The sequence below is a fragment of the Pygocentrus nattereri genome, chromosome 4, assembly GCF_015220715.1.
Source record: "Pygocentrus nattereri isolate fPygNat1 chromosome 4, fPygNat1.pri, whole genome shotgun sequence".
Taxonomy (NCBI): Eukaryota; Metazoa; Chordata; class Actinopteri; order Characiformes; family Serrasalmidae; genus Pygocentrus; species Pygocentrus nattereri.
Window position 1 is genome coordinate 28598962 of NC_051214.1, and position 12377 is coordinate 28611338.

The 12377-nt window shown below is 40.5% G+C and overlaps 1 protein-coding gene across 2 annotated transcripts in view; it reads left to right on the forward strand.

Moving 5' to 3' along the window:
- Window positions 1-12377, forward strand: part of dab1a (DAB adaptor protein 1a) — a 492903-nt gene that overhangs the window by 275165 nt on the left and 205361 nt on the right. For both annotated transcript variants that reach the window (XM_017688942.2, XM_017688935.2), the window contains one exon: window positions 4034-4091. The gene's annotated coding sequence lies outside the window, so the exon portion shown is untranslated. The remainder of the gene's footprint in view (window positions 1-4033; window positions 4092-12377) is intronic.

A 12377-nucleotide genomic window follows, 5' to 3' on the forward strand; every position in this document is an offset into this window, starting at 1 on the left:
TCTCTCTCTCTCTCTCTCTCTCTCGCTCTCTCTCTCTCTCTCGCGCTCTCTCTCTCTCTCTCTCTCTCTCTCTCTCTCTCTCTCTCTCTCTCTCTCTCGCTCTCTCTCTCTCTCTCGCGCTCTCTCTCTCTCTCTCTCTCTCTCTCTCTCTCTCTCTCTCTCTCTCTCTCTCTCTCGCTCTCCTTCATTTATCTCTGGTTTCTTTCTTCCCTCTACCGCTCCTATCTATCTATTTATTTATTTATTTTATTTTAGCTTGGCCTGTGTCCAGTGTCGAAGCAATCCTGAAAGCTGTAATTTTGCCTGACATTCTGCTCCATATAAAGTAATCCCTTTAAAGAGCTGTATTCTCATGTGTGCATGCTGTTTTGGCCCTGCACAGATTTTTCAGAAGATAAGAATTACGATCAAATCCCCAGTCTGGCTTTGCATCTTATTTTTTTTTCTAGTTGATGGGATTTGGCATATTGGAGAAATATAGGAAATGCTGTTTTCTGTCCTCATTATAGAAGGGCTTAGTTCTGGCTCTGGAGCGCTGGAGTGTTTTGACATCTGAGACTGCCAGGGCTTCCTTTAGGGTAACTGTGATTAAAGAAAGGCCTCTATCTGTTATTGTTACATTGGATCTGTGTTGTGTTTTTTAGTTGTTTTTTTTTCCCTGCTGTACCAGTTTTCAGTGTACAGACTGTCATTCTGTTAGCCTTGCTTCAGGGCCCCTGTCCACATTTGGCACTAATTAAAGGCTTTTAGACCCTCGAGTTTCCTCTGCTGTGTGCATGCATGTGTTGTATCTGCTCTTTGTGTTGAGGTAGGTCAGAATGAGTGAAGGTGAGAAGAGACAGAGGGCAAAGTGGAAAAACTGGCATGAATGCCAGCTGGATTTGAATGTGTGTGTGGGGGGGGGTGCTACGTGCCCCAGAATGGTCCTTGTCAGCAGGAGTCTGATGTGTGTCTGCTCATGTGTGGAGCACTCATCATGGGCAATTAGGGCTGAGCAGGGGGGCCTGAACCTTCATCCAAGTGTCCTTGAAGAAAAAAGAGAGAGGAAGAGCGAGAGATGTAGAGACCAACAGAAGATACCCAAACTAAGAGCTTTTGGGACATGGAGACCAGAGCAAGCATAAACTGAACAATAGCTTGCTTTAAAGCGGCTCAGTGGTGATCATCAGCACGCTCCTCTAGCGTCTTTGTTGTTCTCCTGCTTTGGTTTAAATAGGTTCTCTCCGCAGGGTGATAATCACCATTCATTATTCACACTTCAGACGGTCATTAAAAGTCAATCTAGAAAACCGCCGATAATAACACCAACAGGAGCAGCTCAGCGCAGTCTTTAATATTGTGTCACAATTTCACCCTAAATCGATACTTTTTTTTCCTTCTTGCATAGACTGCACATTAGTGCACACAAGGAGGTTTTAAAGGGATAAAGATCTCACCGATCTTCTGTGGCTTGTAGCTGATGATTTATTAATTCTGTGTTCTGCCAGAGTTGGAATGAATCTCCTTTTAATATTTCATGTGCCACGCGCTCACACATGACATGACGTTACGCCTCCATGGATGCCTCTCTATGATGTTCAAATGAACACACGGGGCGACCTTTTCTGCAAAGATATTTCAGCAAGAATTAAGTGGCTTTAGGGTTAATAAATTATGATAACTAACTCGCTCTCACACTGCACGTCCCAGTAGGGTGATGACTAGTCTTCTGGGGATGCACAGACAGCACAAAGGTGGCTTGAAATCATTTTCTGTTATTAGAAAACAATAAAAAGAGGAACATGTTCTAGATACTGCAAATAATTCCTGCTGAAAGGAACACAAATTATGCATGAAAACAACAGAGACTGTATAGCTGATGGCGATTGTCTGAATGCAGTGGTTTAGTGTGTTCTTTTTCTACTTAAATCTCTTAACAAACCTAGTAAATGGCTTTTAGAGAGTCATAAGGCGATCACATCTAGTTCACTAGGCCTCAAATAGGGCACTTCTTATTTGCGTCCTCAGGAAATTAACCTATATGTATTGTGTTGGCCCTCATGTTATTGTTGTATTTCTGGTTGTGTTCACTCCAGCTATTCAAGAAGAGCGTTAAAGAGTTAATTAGTGAGCGAGCAGCTTGCTTTCGGTCTTACTTGACCTAGTTCTCCTTTCTCCCTTCCCCCTCCCAGTCTCCTTTTATTCTTTCATTCTTTTTCTTTCTTTCTTTCCTGCTTTCTTTCCTTTTATCAGAGTAATAAGTGTACTTTCTATGCAGCAAAAGCTTACCAGAGTCTCTGACTGCATGGTGAACATTAGGCTTCTGATCGACTTGTGTTGTGAGTTGCCATTCTTTAAACATGCTTTTTAATGCTTATTACAACATATGTTAACATGAAAAGCATTGTTGCTCAGTTCAAATCTGATCTTTCTACGTAGTTGGTTTTCATTTGTGTTAAGCATATGTCCAACGCTATTGTCTGATTTTAGTGGCAAACACCCTACACTATACCAATAAGGGTCCTTGGGCAAGACTCCTAACACCGCCTTCGCCTACCTGTGTAAAAATAATCAAATTATAAGTCACTCTGGATAAGAGCGTCTGCCAAATGCCATAAATAAATGTAAATGTACCAACTCTTGGTTATACGTTTCTTTACTTGTTAGCTACATTAGCCTCATAGCCATAGACCAAAGCTAAACCACCAAACATTTCTTGGCTGACTGTCCTCATTTGTTGTGTAAATGTGTCCTATACTAATGAAGATAAGACTGTTGGAGCAATTCAAGTAGACAGGTCAGACTGTGACATGGTTTGTGCTGTGGCCACTGGGAAGTATGTGGTGGAGGATGCTGGCAGACAGATAACACTTCACACCTGCCTCTGCCTATATGAATGAGTTTGATCCTGCTATATATACATTACTGTGCAAGTCAGAGACCACCCCGTTGTTTTAATTTCTAGTCAAAATGGCCTTTAGGTAGAAGGTTTTCATTTTTATGTATCAGCTCCTTTAAGTTTTTCAAAGAAGTTCAGTAACTGCTGTAGAATAATTTCCCAGTCGTCATTGCATGATGCGTTTTTGCTCATCACCATTCATGATGCCTTCAGTCAAACACAAATCTGTAACACTTACTATAAGTGGCTCTCTAAGCCATATCCACAACTATGTCAGGCATGGTGAATGATCAGAGCAAGTCTGGGGGATGTTATGTATCCCCTCTCTACTAAGTAAGGGCTTCTTGTCAGCTACATGTCCTTTCAGATTTGTAGTAGTGTTGTCTTTTTACGGTGTAAGGAAGGACAGAAATGGTCAGATCTACAGCAACAAGGTTTTTTTTTGTTGTTTTTTATAAATACCCCCAAGGTGAAAGCTTGTTTATGTGATGGTGACAGTTCTGTGGTCTGTCAGGTCTTGTACGGCTGTTTACCCGAGCCTCCCTCCCAGTTTCCAATCCCACCCACTATTTAGGACTCCCTTAATCACACGATACTTCCAGCACTAGGAGGGTGAAGGCTAGCACAGGCTTCTTGCGAGAACTGTGAAGCCAGTTGCCGCATCTTTTTGAACTTCCGCTCACTTAACGTCACTGGACAGCCACACGCGCTTGGAAGCCACACGGGAGTTTTTAATTATCTTTTAATACATTTTTTAGAACTGAAGTTCTGGAGATATTAGATTTATGTTTAGTCGAGATTTTTGTGTAATTTTCCATGAAATCTGTTTTCTTCTTTTTTGCTGATGCTGCTTAATGGCTGTTTTGACTGAAAATTGAGTCAGTAAAAGGGTGGCCTCTGAATTTTGAATGGTACTGTATGTGCCACCAGAAGCACTCTCAGGACTTGTATTCTCACACATGAGAGGCTGAATAAAGACTTTCTTGAGAACTGTGATAACGGTTTCTTGTAGGCTCTTTTCGCTTTTTTCACTGACTTTTTCTCTCTCTCTCTCTCTCTCTCTCTCTCTCTCTCTCTCTCTCTCTCTCTCTCTCTCCCTCTCTCTCTCTCTCTCTCTCTCTCTCTCTCTCCCTCTCCCCTTCCTCCCTCTCTCAGGTGCTTTCCCCACCACTACTGGAGCCTTATTATGGAAAGCAGATGTGGGGACGCTGTGGTGAGTGCGCTTTTAATTCTAAATCCTCCAACCAGTGTGTGCTCCGATGAAACACGCCTATATCAGAAATTGCTTTGGTGACTATAATGACTGGATACAAAACAACAGTAGGTGCCTTTAGAACACAAAAAACTAATTTCAGCTTTGTCTTTGTGCAGTAGACAAGTTCCTCTGTGTGATAGTACTGCTTCTGTTACATGATTCCTCCTTATTTAAAAATAAATAAATAAATTGTCTTTTCTGGACATAATGGAATTTGGACGACCCCTGGCCCCTCAGTGTGGATTTACCCTCACCCTGTCATAAGAGACTGAGTGCTGAGGCAAAGTGCTGTTGTGAAACAGTATCTTAAGTGATTTCTTTGGTTATTGTGTTTTTCTCCAGTCTGGTTTTTATAGCTTCCAGTGATGAGTAACTAACCTAAAGCTGTGACCTATTGAGTCAAGGTCAAATGGGCTCAATCTGTGCTGTACACCCAGTGATATTGTATGACCAAAAACCACTTCACTTTCCCCACAACTGCTGAGTGATGCTGAAGCCATGCAAGTGAAATAATCCATGCACCATTTATTTACTACATTCAGTGTTGGGTTAGTGTATTGTGTAACAGTATTGTGCAAAAGTCAGAGACCACCCTTCATTTATTTCATTTCCAGTCAAAACTGCCATTACATACATGTTTATTCCTCAGGAGATTATTCCAGTTTCCAAAACTGGTGTTCAAATAATTATCAAAAGACCTCAAGAAAACAAGCAACTGTTTCGAGATACACCCTCAAAACCAGAATCAGGTAGAAAGTATTTAAGGCTTTCATCTTTAAGATAAAGGAGAAAAGCTACACTCTTACTTTTAGATCCAAAAAATTCCACAGGTAATGGACTGATCAGCACAGAGCCCAGACTGCAACATCATTGATTGTGTATGTGATTATTTTACTGTGGAAAGCAAAATAAAAGGCCTTATTCACATTAGCTACCTCAGCTGCAACATGAGAGGTACAGCTCGAACATGCTGGCCTTTCATTCATACAGCGTTTGTGCTGAGGAGTGGAGAGAAAGTTATACAGACATTTCTTTTTCCGGACAGATGGTTATATCAGTCAGTTTTCTCAACAAAAATGTATTTCATAAAAGTACACATTATATTTGTTTATCTTCAACAGCATTCTGACCAGGAAATCTGTTTGCAACATGGAACGTTTAACTAGTAATTTGTCTTAAATGAAGTTAAATTTAAAAAGAGTTTCTTGAAGTTTGTTTATGGTTTTCTATTTCATTTTCACTGGTTTTCATTACTTATATTAGTTTATTTTACTGCATGATGCGCACAGTGCGTGAAAACAACCAGTGCTGGGTCTATTCTCTAAAAACCATGCTGCTTCAGTGCAGCATCTGGGGCGTCTGCTGCTTCCCACACGTAGCCTGTGTGAAAGTGGTGACCACTGAACATGGCCACCAAAATGAAAATCAGGACTTTATGTACTGCTCACGCTAAGCAGGCGCAGTATGTTTGAATCTTCCCTAGGACTGAACTTCAGAGATGTGGAAAAATAACCCTGCATATTTAATGAAAAACTGAAAGCAAATCTGAAAAGAATGGACGATGTAATAAAGTTAAAGGCTGGACACAGCAAACACTGACATTTTTATTTATTTATTTATCTTTATTTGATGATATATTTAGTTGTTGAAACTTCTGAATCCGATGAATGCCTGTTTTGACTGGAAATTAAATAAATAAATGCTGGTCCCTGACAGCACTACAGGCACTGTGCAGTACTGTCAATTAAACATGCTTGGAAAGTACTGAAAGCTATACTGTAAAAGCAAAGACTGTGGTTCATTTCACATAATTTCCCCTAGACGTTTTGCCTACCTGTTCTGTTTCCAGTTAGAATCATTGCTTGCCCTTACATCCCTTTAAATTCTGGCTACTGGGAAGTTACGTTCTAACTACTCTTATTATAGCAATAGCTTTAAGAAACACAGGATAAGGAGTAGCTCATCTAGTGTGTACTTCAGCAAAAATGTTGTTTGAAATCATTGTGAAAAAGAAAAGATTGCAAGGAATTTATTACTACACATCATAAATATAAGCGGCAATGATTCTATGTGTACATTTGTTTGGCCTGATTTATGCTTTTTGTCCTCTAACTATAAAGCTCTGGTGGTGGGTGAGCTTTTGCTAACTATTCATTGATAGAAATATGTGGGAGATTAAAGATTTTAACCTGAGCTTTTGTCTTTTGGAGCATATTTGTGACACATCTGTTAGAGTGTGCAGGTCAGACATTAAAGCATCTCTGAAGTGTAAACAACAAAAACTAGCTAGTTCATGGGTTACCACAAAACTGTGTGTTCTTGACCAAGTAGAAATGAATCAGAGAAGAATAGAGCACAGAGAGAATGCTTTATTTGTGTTGCACAATTCAGCATCTGAGAAAACGATGAAACTGCTACATCTGACACTTTGCCATTAATGCTGTGAGCTTTTTGGAGCAGCATTGACAAGTGAGGCTAGATCCAAGGTGCACATCTTGCATTGGGGAAAAGGGAAAAAAAATCAAAGGAAACTTGAGAAAATGTTAAGGAACTACATGAGGAACTGAAGTAATCCTAAATCTCTTGCATGCTTGGCATCTCTGTTCCCCCCAGACATGTCTACTGGTGTATTATAAACTCAGTTAGCAATACTAATATGCATAAAGTAGAAGAGAATGAATGTAATAGCTCTTAATATCATGAAAGCTTATGAATTCTGTTAACAAATTCCTTGCTAAACAAATGTGTGCTCTGTGGATGCTGCCATGTGGGACATCTCCTTGAGAGATGAGGTGTTTTCATGTTGGGTTAATGGGCAATGAGTGGTCTTGTGAGGTTGTTTCCGCAGCTTGGCTAGAGTAAACGTGTGTGACATTTCAGAACAGTGCTGGTTCAGTTGGCAGTGGTGAGCATTACTGTTCTTTTCAAAGGTTTGTTCTGAAACAAATTGGTCGCTGATTTAGTGCAGGGAGTCCACATGTTTTTTTTAGTCTCAAGCAATCGATCATGTGTACTCTTGCTTTGTTGAAAAACCTCCAACATTGGCTGTACTGGCCTTCTCTGGAAAGACTGGGCACCTCTGGTTTAGTGTGTCAGATGTGTGTGACAACATGTAAATCATAGCAGCATTAGTCAACTGCTGTCACTAAACATCTATTCAAGGTTGTAGTTGCACGACTGTGGATTAGGCTCAATATAAAACAAACTTGTTCAAAGCTGCTTCCTCATATTAGCCCGCATGGCGATGCCTGTAGTGGCTTCTAGACTGTATGTTATTCCCCATCGCTTAGGCATGTTCTGGTAACTCCGCTTATTCATGGAGCTGTGTGAAAAATTACTATGGTAAGTAGTAAACCAAGTTGGGGGAGGGGGTTTCTCTGCTTTACTTTTATCTCCACAAAGCCTTTACACACATCATAATTGTAATTACAGTTATAATTAATAATAAGTAGAATATGTTGAGCTATTGCTGCTTTAGCCCATGTGGCTGCTAAGGTGTTGCTAGGCCCTTGCTATGGTATCTCAAGCTGTTGCTAGTATGTGTGTGCATGTGTGCTAGTAAGTATATTTAATGTGCATGTAAGATCACTGAAGAGCAGTATAATAATAATAATAATACTAATAATAATAATAATAATAATAATGTTTTATATAGCACTTTTCATACTGGTGGCGACTCTGCATGTTACAGACAGATGGTGATGTGCCATTTTCTTGTCCATTACTGTAAAACATCAAATTAAAAAGAAACATCAAAGAAAGACAGAATATTAATTGAATGCTAAGTTAAAGAGAGATGTTTTTAAATCTATCTTGAATGTTTGCACTGGCCTTGACTGTCTAATACAAGTTGTAATTGAGTTCCACAGTTTAGAAGCATAATAACTGAAAGGTGCCACTCCACATTTACTGCATTTTATCGGAGGTGTTTGTAGAAGGTCAGTATCTGCAGATCTAAGATCACATGTTGGAACATAGACAGATGTGATGTAAGCAGGGCTTTAGTCATTTAGAGCCTTAAAAACTAGTTGCAACTACTAACTTTAAACACTGTTCTGAGCAATACAGGTTGCCAGTTCTTTTAAAACAAATTATATGATCTCTCGGTTTTTGTTAGGATGCTGCTGCATTTTGTATGAGCTGTAAGGGGTGTGTTGTTTTCTTAAGAAGTGCAGTAAAAAGATCATTACAGTGATCAACTCCGTTACAAATGATTGAACAGGTTTCTCTGCATTACACTGAGGTAGAAAAGGTCTGACTTTAGGAATGTTTTTAAGCTGAGAGTAAGGTACTTTAGTGACTGTGTTTATATGCGGGATAAAATGGAGCTCAGAATCTACGATTACACTGCACTGGCATTTCGTGCTTGAGGTTTGGTATAGAAACTAAGCTAAAAGGTAACCTTTTCTCTGCGTTTTAGTATCAAGTATCAGTAGTTCAGTTTTTTTTTTGTTAAGTTGTAGGACATTTTCTTACGTTCACAGAGAAATATCTGTAGACAGTCTTAGCAGCTTTGCGTCTTGATCATCAGAGGGAATCAAGATGCATAATTGTATGCAAGATGTCTGTCATAGTTTGCGGCAATTGGATTTGAAATTTTTCTGCATTCAATGATTAGTTTCCTATGGAGGAAAAAAATATTTGAACGATCACTGTACAGAAACTTTGTCCGACTAGTGCACTGTTTATGCCTCTACGATCCTGCGAAGTTTTGTGGTTTTGGCTTGAAAACTTTGACCCATTATAATGATACAAAGAAGCAATGAATAATAAAATTACAATGAATTTGCTCTTGACATGCCAACTTAACAAAAGCTACACTTTTGTTCTGAACATTTTCAACCTTAATTATTTAGGAATCATTAGAATTCCATAGAATTACATAATTTAGAATTCCAAGTGTTGCCCACAGTTCACTGTCTGCGGATGTTTAGTCTGAGGTTGTGGTGTCTGGCTGCTTAGCCTGAAGCCTCATTACACTTGATATACAATTGTGTGAGAGCTGAGACATGCGTGTTATTTATTTATTTATTTTTTATACAATACCCAAAGCTGTTTTGTCTGATGTCTGAAACCTGCCACTGGGGTCTGAAAGTGGCCTAAAATGTCATAAGCTGCTGTACAGGCAGGATGGCTGCCTACCTCCATAGCACAGTGCCCTGCTCAGCCTCTACCCTAAGCACGTTCAACCAGTGTAGCTGAACTGCTGCATTTCTAGAACAACTTCATGTATGCTAAGTACAGTACATGCAGGATATCTCAAGCATACATATTCAAAAGTTCAGTTGTGAGAATCCTGGTGTTTTGCTATGGTTTGCATGAAATAATATAATACGTTACCCTTTTTTTAAACTTCATGAGTTTTTTAAACTGGCTGTGAATGGTCACCACACAGGGGCTATGACTACGCTAACGGTCACTGCATTAGCCATAGCTGAACAGAATGAATCAGTTTAATTTGGTCACCTTAAAGATTGATTCAAAAAGGATGAATCATTCATGAATGATGCATCACTATCAGTGAGTGTTAGTGCTCATGGATGCTGTATTGCATCACCCCTTCCCCCCCTCCATGGCAAAGACAAACCTGTCAAATGTGCTATGCGTAGGAGTTCAGCATGTGTTTGTTTCATGCAGTTGGAAACCTAGGTTTCATTGTGGGGGGAAAAATACGGTGGGAGGCTGTTTGCACCGCTGTCCACATGTGTTCCAGTCTGAAGAGCCCAGTGAATTTGTGTTGCTGGCATGAGGACCTGGCTGGTTTAAAAGAATAAATAAATAAAATAACATTTCTCGACGTGATAGTGAAGGTATGAAGGCCTTTTGCTGTGAGGTTTTCCTGCAGTGCAGCAGTGTGTGTGTGTGTGTGTGTGTGTGTGTGTAGAGGGGCATGCTGGGTACTCCTGTCCTGTCTCTCAGAAACTGCTGTGAGCTCCAGGCTTACACACATACATCCCTCATCGCTTTGTTGGAGCAGAAAACCCCGTTAGCTGTCTTCTTGACAGAAGGGCTGTCGGCCCCGTATTTATGATGACCTGCATGCATATGCAAAAATGGGCAGTGGTGCAAGCATTACAGCTGTCCAATACATAATAGTGTTAGCCATAAGCACGTTAGACCAATAACAAAACTCATTCGTAACGACATGGAGCAGGGCGAGCGAAGCCGTGTAGCCTCTCCCCGCATTCATTCTTCATAGTTTTTCTAGCCCATCCATCCAACCATCCATCCATCCATCAAGGCACATCCTTTGAACTCTTCCTTGACCACTGTTCACAGCCCACATCACCACAGCAGGTTGACTGATTTACTATGACAAATGAGCTTTCCGCTGCAGGAAGGTTAGTGCTGTCGACACCCCACATGCGGAGTCAGTAGCTGGTCAGGGTTAAAGCGGTCCCATTGTTTAGAAGAGAGCAGGCGCACCTCCTAAAGAATTCACCTCCAGACAGATCGATGTGTCTCTCACCGCAACTCGCACTGTAACGCAATGCACACAAGCCAACTGACTATTTTGTTTGACACAACTCAATGCTGTCTGCTTTTACCTCAGCCAGGATAGAGGAGGGGAAATGCATTCCCATCAATATCCCAACTTGAGCAGGAGCCCGAATTTATTATACTCAAAAGTCATATGAAACAGCATGCGTAGGCCTGTTCTATCTGGATGATAAGTGGCTCAATATTACTGTACCAAATAAACACGTTAACCTTGACAGTCAATCTCTATGCAACGCGTTTGTCAACTGTGTCTGTGGAATATCAACCACTCTGAGGCAAATGAAGCCTATCGATCGAATTGCACTTTCTGCTAGAACTGATACTGTGCTTGGGGTTACACAGTGCTTGGTGGGCTGAGTTAAATTGAAGAAGAAATGTGTGAGTTGCGTGTAGTTTTCAGTCAGATTTCATTCTTGGATTTTTCTTCTGGGCCAGAGAGTGAATGACTCTCTGTGAACAGCCTGTGCACACACTGTCTTTCTTCACATATATAAATTATTTATTTCATATAATGATGTACCACAACCGAACACTTTACTATATGTGTATAGGGTTTACCAATACACGGTATACTCAATGTATACAGTGAGCGCATTCAAAAAGTACTCTTTAAAATTCTGTTCACATTAAGTTGTAGGTGTAATAAAACATTTAAAGCCGATTACACTTGGAAAATGTTTTAAATCACATTGTATTGCATCAGACCGAACTGTGAATTTTTGTGAACTTTTGTGAATTGTTACTCTTTGTATATGTACAATAGCAGACAATTTTGAGTAAGTTTATACCATCGTTTATAAGAGGCTATTGTGGCAAAGTAGTTGGCTGATGCTCAGTGGGGTTGAGTTGAGGTCTCTGGGTGAGCCAGTCAAGTTCGTTCCCACCAAACTCACCCAGCCTTGCAATTTGGAACTGTTAAGTGAGCAGTTTAATAGAGGATAGGCACTGTGCACTTCAGCACTCAGTGGCTCCAGTCTGTATTTACTTGGTCTACCACTTAGTGGCTGTGTAGATGATTTCGTAGCAATTGCACTTACAGTTGATGAAGGCAGATCTAGCAGAGCAGAAATATAATGAACTGACTTGTGGTAAAGTTGGCATCCTATGACTGCCACATCTAAAGTCACTGAGCTCTTCAGTACAGCCCATTCTACAGCCAGTTATTGTTTATTGAGACTGCAAGGCTATGTGCTTAATTTTATCCAACAGTTTTCAAGTGTTTCAGCCACACCCATTGCTCTCAATAATTAGGAATAGTTTCCACATACTTTTGTTCATAAGTGTGTGTGTGTGTGTGTGTGTGTGTGTGTGTGTGTGTGTGTGTGTGTGTATATAAATACACACTCACTGGCCACTTTATGAGGTACAATATACGGTTCAATTGCTTGTTAACACAAATAGCTAATCAGCTATCACATGGCCACAACTCAGTGCATTTAGGCATGTAGAGGTGGTCAAGACAACTTGCTGAAGTGCAAACGGCAGTTGTGTGGACGAAAATGCCTTGTTGATGTGAGAGGTCAGAGGAGAATGGGCAGACTGGTTCGAGATGATAGAAAGGCAACAGTAACTCAAATAACCGCTTGTTACAACCAAGGAATGCAGAACACCATCTCGGAACACACAACACGTCGAACCTTGAAGAAGATGGGCTACAGCAGCAGAAGACCACACCGGGTGCCACTCCTGTCAGACTAAAATTCGCAAAGGCTCATCAAAATCAGACAATAGCAGATTGGAAAA